This window comes from Artemia franciscana, chromosome 19, assembly GCF_032884065.1.
Source record: "Artemia franciscana chromosome 19, ASM3288406v1, whole genome shotgun sequence".
Classification (NCBI taxonomy): Eukaryota; Metazoa; Arthropoda; class Branchiopoda; order Anostraca; family Artemiidae; genus Artemia; species Artemia franciscana.
Window position 1 is genome coordinate 13,306,123 of NC_088881.1, and position 11,875 is coordinate 13,317,997.

Genomic DNA, 11,875 nt, shown 5'->3' on the forward strand with positions numbered 1-11,875 from the left:
TTTAGCAGCCATGCTAAGTCTGTTTCATCTTCTGCAAATAAAACCCTCAGTATCATAAAAAGAACCATCTCCAGCCGACACCCTAGAGTTCTTATGAAGTTATATAAGGCGCTTGTACATCCACGCCTGGAGGTTGGAATGTCATTGGCAGCCCCTTTCTTCAAAAAAGATAGGAAGTTGTTTGAGGATGTCCAGCGTCGTGCCACTAAGATGGTTACCAAATGAATAAATTTCCATACAAAGAAAGACTACGTTGTTTGAAGCTGCCAATGCTGACATACCAATGGAAAAGGGGTGACATTATTTTAACCAAAAAAATCCTCTCTAAAAATACCCTTCCCGGTCTCTTTGCACAGCCCTTGCATTCTGGTACTAGAGGACATTCTTTGAAGCTCTCCATGCAGCATTCCATGAGTAGACATAGAAGCCACTTCTTCAGCCAAAGAATCATCAATATGTGGAACCAGCTCTCTGAAGAAACAGTTTCTGCTACTTCAATTGACATGTTCAAGTCCCACCTTGATAGGGAATGGCTCTGCCAGGAGTTCCTTTACAATTGGGAAGCTGCAGAGTCCTCTACAAGAGTCTAATCTAACAGCCACAATCTACACCAAACGAATTCTTTTTTTTTCTCATGGAGCATCACAAGGATGGATAATCCTTATATTGCTCCAAGCTGCAATTTAAGGTAATTTAAGGTAATTTAAGGACACAGGTTTGAATCCCAGTGTACCCAATTTTTCAGTTTGGGATGGGGTCAGTGGCGTGACTCTGTAAGCTTAGCCAGAGTCGACCCAGCTCTAAATGGGTAACTGGAGAAATCTGGGGAAGGTAAACAGGAAGGGTGTGTGAAAGCACAGGATGGCTGGCCCCCAGCCCCCCATTGCACTTCCTGGCTGAAGGGCCAAGAAACGGAGATCAGCACCACCAGTAGGGAAAGTCTAATGCTGTATCCTTTTTTACTTTTTTATACATATCAAATACAAGGATAATAAGCACATAATTATTTGTTTTTAAGGAGTATTTCAAATCCTATACTTAGTTTGAAGCACATATGTACATGCATTGTTATTAGAGTTCCTATTTTCTGATGATTTTGGTTTTCATTCAAATATTTTAAGATGAATAGAAGAGGAAATACTAACAAAAAGCTCTAAACTGGCAGGACTTTAGACTGACAGGACTGGCAATCACAAACATTCACTGAAATATTCAGGTAGACATCAACTGTCTAATAAATAGATATGGTGGGAGTAGAAATAGAAATAGACTTTTTCTTATAAAATTGTGAATTCTGTAATTTAAGTGAAATATGTTGAACTTTAAAAAGCCAAAAGATATGCTACATTGTTATGAGAAGTAAAATTTAGATTAGTAAATGTTTTAGATTTTGTCAAAATTGACACTGTTTATTAAAACACCATTTTAGAAAAGAAATGGTGATTAATTAATGCTTTAATGTCTATGCATAAAACCCTCATTTCAAATCTCTTCTATGCATTTCTATCTCTTTGTTTTGTTTTGTTACGCCCTGAAAAAATGTTTAATACATCTTTTACAAATATACAAGTTTTGTCTTAATCCTCATTTCCCACTCTTCATTACTATGATAGTTACTAAGCAATGTCACACAGTTAGACAACATACTTAATGGTTTGACCTATACTAAATGTCACTAAAAGTGCAAGACCCCAAAATATGGTTCATGACCATTTTTTTACAATAAAAAGATTAACTCACTTGCTATAGTGGTCAGAAGTGCAAAGGCAAAACATTATGCAGAAAATATTAAATACCATATTTTTTTATAAATGGTGAACACCTTTTTTTATGGTGGGGTGGTTTTTATAACTTAATATTTTTGTATCAATATTTTTAGACCATTTTAATTTACAATAAAAGCTTAACTCACTTGCTATAGTGGTCAGAAGTGCAAAGGCAAAATATTATGCAGAAAATATTAAATATTATATTTATTTATAGATGGTGAACTGCTTTTTATTATTTTTTTTATGGTGATGCAATCTTTATAACTTACTATTTTTTGAATCAATATTTTTATACCATTTTAATTTCAATAGATTTATTAGAGCTTAAACCCTCGCCAGATTTAGATTAAACTTACTATCATTTCCACTACCTACATTGCAACACATAATTGTTGAGGTACCCTTTAATTCTGGGTGTTTCTTTGCTTGCAAAGTTTATCAAAGCAACCTATTATGTGTCCCCCCCCCTGAATAAAATCCTGGATCCACCCCTACTTCCATCTTAACCCTCTTCTTATTTCTAAGTCTTAGAACTTTGCCTACATGACCAATTGAAATTTTGACAAAGCAAAATTTTAGGTTAATTTTCACTTATTAGTTTCTTCTTCTCTGGTTTTAGTTCTGAAGATACACTTCCTGTTATTTGAGTAGAATTTTAAGCCATATCAATAAGTTTTCTAAATATAGGAAATGTAGTTGGGGATCTATGAAACCTCATGAATTGGGATTCAGCAAAGTTGTGAAGCACAAAATAATTTTCTTGTAGGCCTACTTCATTTAAGCATAAGTTTTATTTTGCATGGTTATAACACAAAGATTTTTTTTTAAAGATCATCAAAGGTCACTGCCCCCTAGCAGAGCCACCATGCATGGGGGGGGGGGGAACCTGCCACAATTTTACAGCAAAATAAAAGCAAATGATATGTACCAAAATCTTGGTTGGTAAATGCAGCCCTTTTACCAACTGGTGCAGTTACTTTATGTATTGTATTCAAAACAGACATTATGCTAACTATTGACAAAAGCAATCAGTAAAAATGACCAGCCAGTTGGTAAAATCTCTTGCTAACCCCCTTCCCCCACTCCAAACATTTTGGCTAATAACAATGCTGCAATCTTGGGGGAGAAGGAGAAGAGTTAGGTACTTCAAAATACCTTCCCAGGACACACTTCCTGTATATACATTTCCTAAGTTGACCCCTTTACAAGATAGCAAAGAGTAAACTAGAGTCTTACTGGAAAATGAAACTTCAGTAATGAATCCCAGACCAAAATCATGCTCTGGGTAGGCATTATCAAGCTGCCATGTTACCCCTGATCTGATTTCTAGGTCTTAGAAATTTACCTACTTCAAAATTCTATAAGTTACCAGCTGAAATTTTGACAAAACAATATTTTAAATTAATTTTAATTTATAAGTTTCCTTTTCTCTAGTTTTAGTTCTGAAAATACAATTCTTGTTATTTGAAAAAAACATATTGATGGTTTTTTTTTCAAAATTTAGGGAATGTATTTGTGGATTTTTGAGACCTCATAAATTAGGATTGAGCAATGTTGTGAAGCTGAAAACAATTTTGTTGTAGGCTAGGCTAATTCATTTAAGGAGAAGGCTATCTTAATCTAGGCTATTTTATAAGGTTTCACTTTTGTATCACAAAAGTTTTAAAGGTCATGGCCCTCCAGAGGGAAATAAAATGAAAATTGTTACTTCAATATATTTCCCCAGGGCATACTTTAGTCTGTAGACCCATCCCTGGAAGTTTCATTTCTCTAGCCTAACCTCTTTCCAAGATAGCAAAACTAGAATTTTACCGAATAGCCTCCTTGTATACATTTCCTGAGAAATAAAAGAGAGCGTAAATTTAGCTACCATTTTTGTCAAAAATCGGAGATTGTCAGTATTAGAATGTTTTGTCAGAAACATGTGCAAATTGTTTGAATTTTCCGACGAGAAAAATTAAACACAACAGTGTTGTGACATTAGCATCGAAGTCTCTTGGTGCGAGCTCGTGAAAAGGCATTTATGAAAAAATGATCAGTTTGTCACTGAGAATGAAAAAAGAATAGAGACTAGATCCTCAGTCAGTTAGTTTTCACCGATAATCTGTTGTCATTATGTAAATAACATAAAAACTAGTGCCGTGGAAACACAAAATAAAAGATACAACCATTAAGAATCGGCCTCGATTCCATTTACTATGCCACTAGTTTTTGTAAATAGACCTTACTTTAACTTAAATCCTTCAGTGTCACCGGTGGTGTATAGAACATTTATAAAGAATCTCTACTTTTAATGCAGGGATGATGTCCTCCCCTTCCGGCACTAAGGATAACGATATAAAAGCCATCCTAAGTTCTCGGTCGCAAATTCGTCTTTAGTTTTTTTGGGCGACTCGTCGTCTTCGGCTGTCTGGTATCTGTCCATAGAAGGTGGCTTTATTGCAAATCAAGGCATGTTCCAAATACATCTATATCTTTTTTCTTGAACAGTGGCAATAAGAAGCTGCTCAAATTTCGAAATTGCCTACTTTTACTAGCTTAAATTTAAGATTTTTGAGATGTCGGTTCATTTCCAGTACTCACTAACATTCAGGAGTATGAAGAGTACATTACTATTAAAGAGAAGAAATAACTCCAATCGTTCATACCTTAACAGACGTAGTGAATATTTAGAGTTCTATTAAATGGTTTTGATCTATTGATTACCATTGACAGACCAATTTTGTGTTTTATTTTGGTTATCAGTTTACCCTCACAATTCATGCAGCTACCCAGATGATTGAACTCCTTGACATGCTCTAAATGCTTGTTCTTTCAATACAGAACAAGCAGTGAACATGTATTGGACTTGCTTCTTCACGTGTCTACGATAACAGCCAGTTTGACATTCTCTGCATTTCTTTCGGTTCCATCAAATAGCTGCTGCAACCACTATTTAGATTATTGTAGCAAGACTATGTCATCTGCAAAGTCTAAGTCAGAAACATGTTTACTTTTACGATCTCTCCAGCGATGTGTCTCAATACATAATTAATTATAATAAAAAAAGCACTGGAGAAAGTATGCGTACTTGATGGACACCAGGCATGATCTAAGAAGATCCGATTATACCATTCTTGGATTGAACGTAACACTCAGTCTGTTTTCTGGATATAAAATTGTATATGAATTGTATATAAAATAAGATGTTCACGTAAGCAGTATGGGTCTAAAATAATAAGCAAAATATATAAATCCAACCCAATGAAGTTCCATAATTTAGTTCAGAACATTATCGGCAAAAAAGTAACCAGAGTTGGACTGAGAGATTTCAATGGTAAACCCCTGTTACCTAGAGAAATTAATGACTTTTTTGCATCAATTTGTAAAATTCATACGCAACTATGAAAATTACCACCGAATGATTCATTTTCAAATATCCCTATACTAGAGATTTGTTCAGTTGCTAAAAAGTTGAAGGCACTTGATTCTCGTAAATCTAGTTATCCTAGTGAGATACCGATTAAATTGATAATTGAGTGTACTAATCTTTTACCTATTCCTTTAACAGCAATTTTTAACCAATGTTTAATTGATGGTGTTTTCCCATGAATTTTTGAACTGGTGTATGTAACACCAATCCCCAAATGCAAGGCACCTAAAGATATTATCGATAAGAGGCCGATTTCGAAAACACCAGCTCTCTCAAAAGTATATGAAAGTTTCATTTTTGATTGTTTATTTGAGAACATAAATGATAATATTGATCCCCAACAATTTGGATTTAGATCCGGACATAGTACTGTTCATTATTTGGTTGCATTGTTGTATATTATCCTTAAGCACTTAGAAAATAATGGGGCCTATGTTGATGCATTATTTGCAGGCATAGTTAAGGCTTTTGATAGTATTGATCATAATGTAGTTGCGGAAGAAGCAAAGGCTATGAGTTCCCGTCCATTTGTTGTAGGAATGCTCGCTAGTTTTCCTTTTGAAAGATCTTAGTGTGTCCATCTCCCTGATCATGAGCCATCTGAATCTGAAAAATTTTTTGTGGTTCTCCACAAGGGACTAAATTAGGTTTGGTACACCAACTGAGGTTTTTAAGTCTATATACTGCAGCTATATTAGACCTTCTCTTGAGTATGCATGTCCTGCTTGGCATCCGGGATTGACAAAATATAAAATAGACAGACTTGAGACGATACAAAAAAGAGCTTTAAACATTATACTTGTACAAAACTACTCAACTTACGAGGATGCACTGAAACAACTCAATTTGGACTTACATGATAGTCATAAACGTGGCTTAACATATAGATTTGGACTAAATTGTTTGAATTCCCCAAGTCATTGTCATCCACTACTCAACCTTGAGAGCCCTCCAACTGAAGGACCAGTTACTGGACTCCGACAAATAAAAAAAAATTGTCCACAGTTACTGATTTGCTCAGCCTATAGTACTGAGAGATATCGCAAATCATTTGTCCCATATTTTACCCTTCATTTTAATAATATTGAAACGACTAATATTTAATGTTTGATTAATATGTGTTTGATTAATATAATGTTTGTTTAAATTTTCCTGTGAGTGTTTTTAAGGGTATAAATTATTTTTGTCATGACATGCTAATGCTAGCTTCGGCTACTGCAATGAATAAATATATTCTTTTCAATTTGCATAGAACTTATTACCGTAAGATGTAGTGAAGCGAGGGAGGAGGTGGAGTGGCACGCTCCCTATGGGAAATGTGTCGGAGGGGACCTTCCCGGGAGGTGAGTCACAAGCTATGGATGGAAGGTGCGTCTCGGAACCATTGGGACATATTCTACTTTAGAGAGCTGTGGGTGGGGAGTGGTGTGACTTAATAGTGACTGTGGCCTTAGGAGGAGGAGTATTTATAATAATAGATATAACTAAGAAACCGGATTTCAATGTTTATTCAAAATAAGTAAGGTTCATCAGATTTGATTGTACCCATCAGGGGTTGTGAGCCTGGGAGGGTTCGCCCAATTTTTGAAAAAGGGGGAAACACCCCCCAAAAAGTTTAGTGATCTTGATGGTTATCATTCCATCACATTCAGTATACTGTTAGTATAAGCCCTTTGGATCCAAGCAGGGTCCTATCCCGATGTACTATTGGAGCTGTTAACCTTTTGTATCCACCTATATTCCGGTCACTGCTCTATCCTGGTATACTATTGGAGCTGCTATCTCCTTGTACCCACCTATGCTCCGATAACAACCCTATCCCGGTGTACTGTTTGAGCTACCGGCCCCCCCGTTGCCATCTATACTTCGAGCAGAGCCCTTTCTTGGTGTACCATAAAAAGTGACTGGAGGTCAACCAGCCCCTCTCCCAAGTGATTTTACTCCATAAACAAATTCAATCAAAAGTTTTTGAGTTAACCGTTTTAATTCAGCATAGTTGAAAGACCCAATTACTATTTCTGAGGATGTCGATCCCCACAACCCTCGGGGCAAGGAATGTAAGCTGTTGAATTTGCCTATTTCTTATGTCTAGTATTTGTTTCAGGTAAGGGGGGTATTTTTGACCCTTGTTGTCCAAAAAGGCAGAGGTATTCATGTGAAACTTTTAGACTATTTTGATCAAACAGTTAGTGGTAACGAACTGTAGTAAGGAGCGACCCGGCTCAATAGTAAACGAAACTCTAAAAATCGGAATTTTGATGCTAAAAGATACATAAAAAGAATCGAATTTTCATGCTGATTTGAAATATATAGGTTTCATCAAATTTAATCTTTGTAATCAAAAGTTACGAGCCTGAGAAAATTTACCTTATTTTGGAAAATAGAGAAAAACACCCCCTAAAAGTCATAGAATCTTAACGAAAATCACACCATCGCATTCAGCGTATAAGAGAACCCTATAGCAAAAATTCCAAGCTCCTATCTACAAAAATGTGGAATTTCGTATTTTTTTGCCAGAAGACAGATCACAGGTGCATGTTTATTTGTTTGTTTTTTTTTTTCTTTTTCCCAGGGGTCATCGTATCGACCAAATGGTCCTAGCATGTCGCAAGAGGGCTCATTCTAATGGAAATGAAAAGTTCTAGTGCCCTTTTTAAGTGACCAAGCAAATTGGAGGGCACCTAGGCCCTCTCCCACGGTCATTTTTTCCAAAAGTCAACGGATTAAAATTTTGACATAGCCATTTTGTTCCACATAGTCGAAAACCATAATAACTATGTCTTTGGTGATGACTTACTCCCCCACAGTCCCTGGGGGAGGGGCTGCAATTTACAAACTTTGACCAGTGTTTACATATAGTAATGGTTATTGGGAAGTGTACAGACGTTTTCAGGGGGATTCTTATGGTTTGGGGGGTTAGGTTGAGGGGAGGGACCTATGTGGGAGTATCTTTCCTTGGAGGAATATCTCATGGGGGAAGAGAAACTCAATGAAAAGGGCGCAGGATCTTTTAGCATTACTATAAAAAAAAAACAATGAAAAAATAAACATGAAAAAGTTTTTTCAATTGAAAGTAAGGAGTACCATTAAAACTTAAAGCGAACAGAGGTTATTAAGCATATGAGGGGTTCTAAAAATATTTTAGCATAAAGGGCAAGGTATTTAGGAGGAGATAAATACATCGCTCTTTATGCCAAAGTATTTCTAGTAATTTCAACTACTAATTGTCATTCTTAAAGAATTGGGACAAAACTTAAGATTTAGTATAAAGAGCGAGGTATTGACAAGGGGAAAAACCCCCTCATATACGTAATAAAAATATAAGAATATAAAAGTTTTTTACGTAAGTTAATTCTTAAGTTACGTATATTTTTTACTAATAAAAACGTTCTTCAAAAATTAAAAGTTCTAGTTGCCTTTTTAAGTAACCGAAAAATTGGAGGGCAACTACGCCTCCTTCCCCACTCTTTATTTCTCAAAAGCCATTTAGCCAAAAAGAGAATTAGTATGCGAATTTAATTTTAATAATTTATGTGCAGAGAGCCAAAATCAAACATGAATTAATTCAAAACGTTCAAATATTAAATTTAAAAAAAACTAGTTTTTTTAACTTAAAGTAAGGAGCGACATTAAAACTTAAAACGAACAGAAATAACTCCGTATATGAAACGGGTTTTCCCCTCCGCAATCCCTCGCTCTTTACGCTAAAGTTTGACTCTTTGCCACAATTCTAATTTTTAAAACAATTAAAAACTTTAGCGTAAAGAGCGAGGAATTGCGGAGGGGAAAACCCGTTTCATATACGGAGTAATTTCTATTCGTTTTAAGTTTTAATGTCGCTCCTCACTTTCAGTTAAAAAAAACTAGTTTGTTTAATTTAATCTAAATCAAAGCACTATGTATACACAGGTTGTCAAAAGGATGTATAACATGAATGGCTTAGAGTATTAAGCTGGAATTTTTGTGAAATTACGCGATGTATGATGAACTGACCAAAAGACAATATGTGCCTGATGTTGCTGCTACTGCTACTGTTCTATTACGACCTCTACTATGGCTAAGGACATGATAATTTCAGAAAATGTTAAAGGGATAAAGTTAGACTAATCAAAATACCGTATGGGCATGCATATTGTCAAAAGGGTATGTCAGCAAAGATTAGGAGGGGCATAGAATATCATACTACTAAGGCTAAGGGTGAAATATTGGAAATTCCGTGCATGCATAGGAGAAATTTGAGTTAAATGTTAACAGGTTATGCACACACAGGTTTTCAAAAGGGTGAAGCCAGAAATTTCAGGTAAGAAATAGGGTAATTGAGGTAGATAATATGAAACGTTAATTATAATATTAAGAAGGGTATCCCTAAAAATTCTTCTAGATTTTGGTATTTAATGGAGTATGTGACACAATGCAAAAAAAAAAAAAAAAATGGAAAAGGTTTTAATGTTTCTTCTTTTTTTGGAAAATACAAGATGTCTTTACGAGCCTATGTACAATTTTTTAGTGTAAGATCTCATTATGTTTAACGTTTATTCTTCTGCTAATATTGATAGTTCTAGAAAATGTATTCACATTACTTGGAACTTTTAAAGAATAAGTGTGGGTATGATCAATTGACTAAAAGACAATATGTACGTTACAACCACTATAGCTACAACTAAGGCTAAGAGAATTAAGATGGAAAATTCAGGTAGGAGTGCTGTAAGTAAAATTGTAATTTAATCTCTACCTTAAATGGCCTACCGCAATCTTTTAAAGAGGCAATTGAGATAAAAAAATCTATATTAACATAAATCTGGCAATAAATTGAAACACAGAAGATGTTTTCTTAAGCAATATTTAAAACAACTTAATATTAAAAGACTCTATCAATATTTTCGGCCAATCTATTTAAGGCAACCTGTCCGCATATCTAATGAAAACCGAAATTGTAGAGAGGCAAGATCTGTTGCAAGGCAAAATATATTATTTAATCCATTTGGTGAATTCTCTTTCATTGATCTCTGGCTGTTTTTTTTTCAGTATCTTTTCTCCTCTTGCTTAATTCATTTCGAAAGGTTAGTTTTTTTTTTAGCATTGAGGACAACTTGGCGGATGTTCTTGTCGAAATATTTGCTTGCTTTTCGTCTTCATATTTTGCTACTGGCTCGGAAAATCCTCGTTTTCTCACCTATTTGATTTATTTTTTACAATTATGAAATTCAAAAGAATTTCATAATGAATTTTAAAATAGAATTGTTTTACAGTTGCCCCATGTATTCCCTAATCTAGTGGCTTTTAAGTGACATAAAATCTTGTCAAGGACTCGAAGTTTCCTTACAACGGTACAAAACCGCTGATTTGAAAAAGATAAAGTTTTGTAGCTTTGCAACGGGACAGGTTAGAAGACATCCAGCTTTGCAGTTTAAATAACGAGAATAAGCTATATACGATAATAACGAGAATAAACCAGGTTTGCTATATACGATAATAACGAGAATAAGCCAGCTTTGCTATATACGATAATAAGCCAGCTTTGCTATATACGATAATAACAAGAATAAGCCAGTTTTTCTATATACGATAATAACGAGAATAAGCTAGCTTTGCTATATACAATAATAATGAAAAAAAGCCAGCTTTGCTATATACGATAATAATGAGAATAAGCCAGCTTTGCTATATACGATAATAACGAAAATAAGCCAGCTTTGCTACATACGATAATAACGAGAATAAGCCAGCTTTGCTAAACACGATAATAACGAGAATAAGCCAGTTTTTCTACATACGATAATAACGAGAATAAGCCAGCTTTGCTATATACGATAATAACGAGAATAAGCCAGCTTTGCTATATACGATAATAACGAGAATAAGCCAGCTTTGCTATATACGATAATAACGAAAATAAGCCAGCTTTGCTACATACGATAATAACGAGAATAAGCCAGCTTTGCTAAACACGATAATAACGAGAATAAGCCAGCTTTGCTATATACGATAATAACGAGAATAAGCCAGCTTTGCTAAACACGATAATAACGAGAATAAGCCAGCTTTGCTATATACGATAATAACGAGAATAAGCCAGCTTTGCTATATACGATAATAACGAAAATAAGCCAGCTTTGCTACATACGATAATAACGAGAATAAGCCAGCTTTGCTAAGCACGATAATAACGAGAATAAGCCAGCTTTGCTATATACGATAATAACGAGAATAAGCCAGCTTTGCTAAACACGATAATAACGAGAATAAGCCAGCTTTGCTATATACGATAATAACGAGAATAAGCCAGCTTTGCTATATACGATAATAACGAAAATAAGCCAGCTTTGCTACATACGATAATACCGAGAATAAGCCAGCTTTGCTAAACACGATAATAACGAGAATAAGCCAGCTTTGCTATATACGATAATAACGAGAATAAGCCAGCTTTGCTAAACACGATAATAACAAGAATAAGCCAGCTTTGCTATATACGATAATAACGAGAATAAGCCAGCTTTGCTATATACGATAATAACGAAAATAAGCCAGCTTTGCTACATACGATAATAACGAGAATAAGCCAGCTTTGCTAAACACGATAATAACGAGAATAAGCCAGCTTTGCTATATACGATAATAACGAGAATAAGCCAGCTTTGCTATATACGATAATAACGAGAATAAGCCAGCTTTGCTATATACGATAATAACA

General features: G+C 34.9%; 1 protein-coding gene across 1 annotated transcript in view; it reads right to left on the reverse strand.

The window, feature by feature from the left end:
- The window catches only part of LOC136039304 (probable ATP-dependent RNA helicase DDX28), a 121,448-nt gene extending 117,849 nt beyond the window's left edge, over positions 1-3,599 (reverse strand). Inside the window, exon 1 of the mRNA XM_065722910.1 lies at positions 3,582-3,599. The gene's annotated coding sequence lies outside the window, so the exon portion shown is untranslated. The remainder of the gene's footprint in view (positions 1-3,581) is intronic.
- Between the last annotated feature and the right edge of the window lie 8,276 nt (positions 3,600-11,875).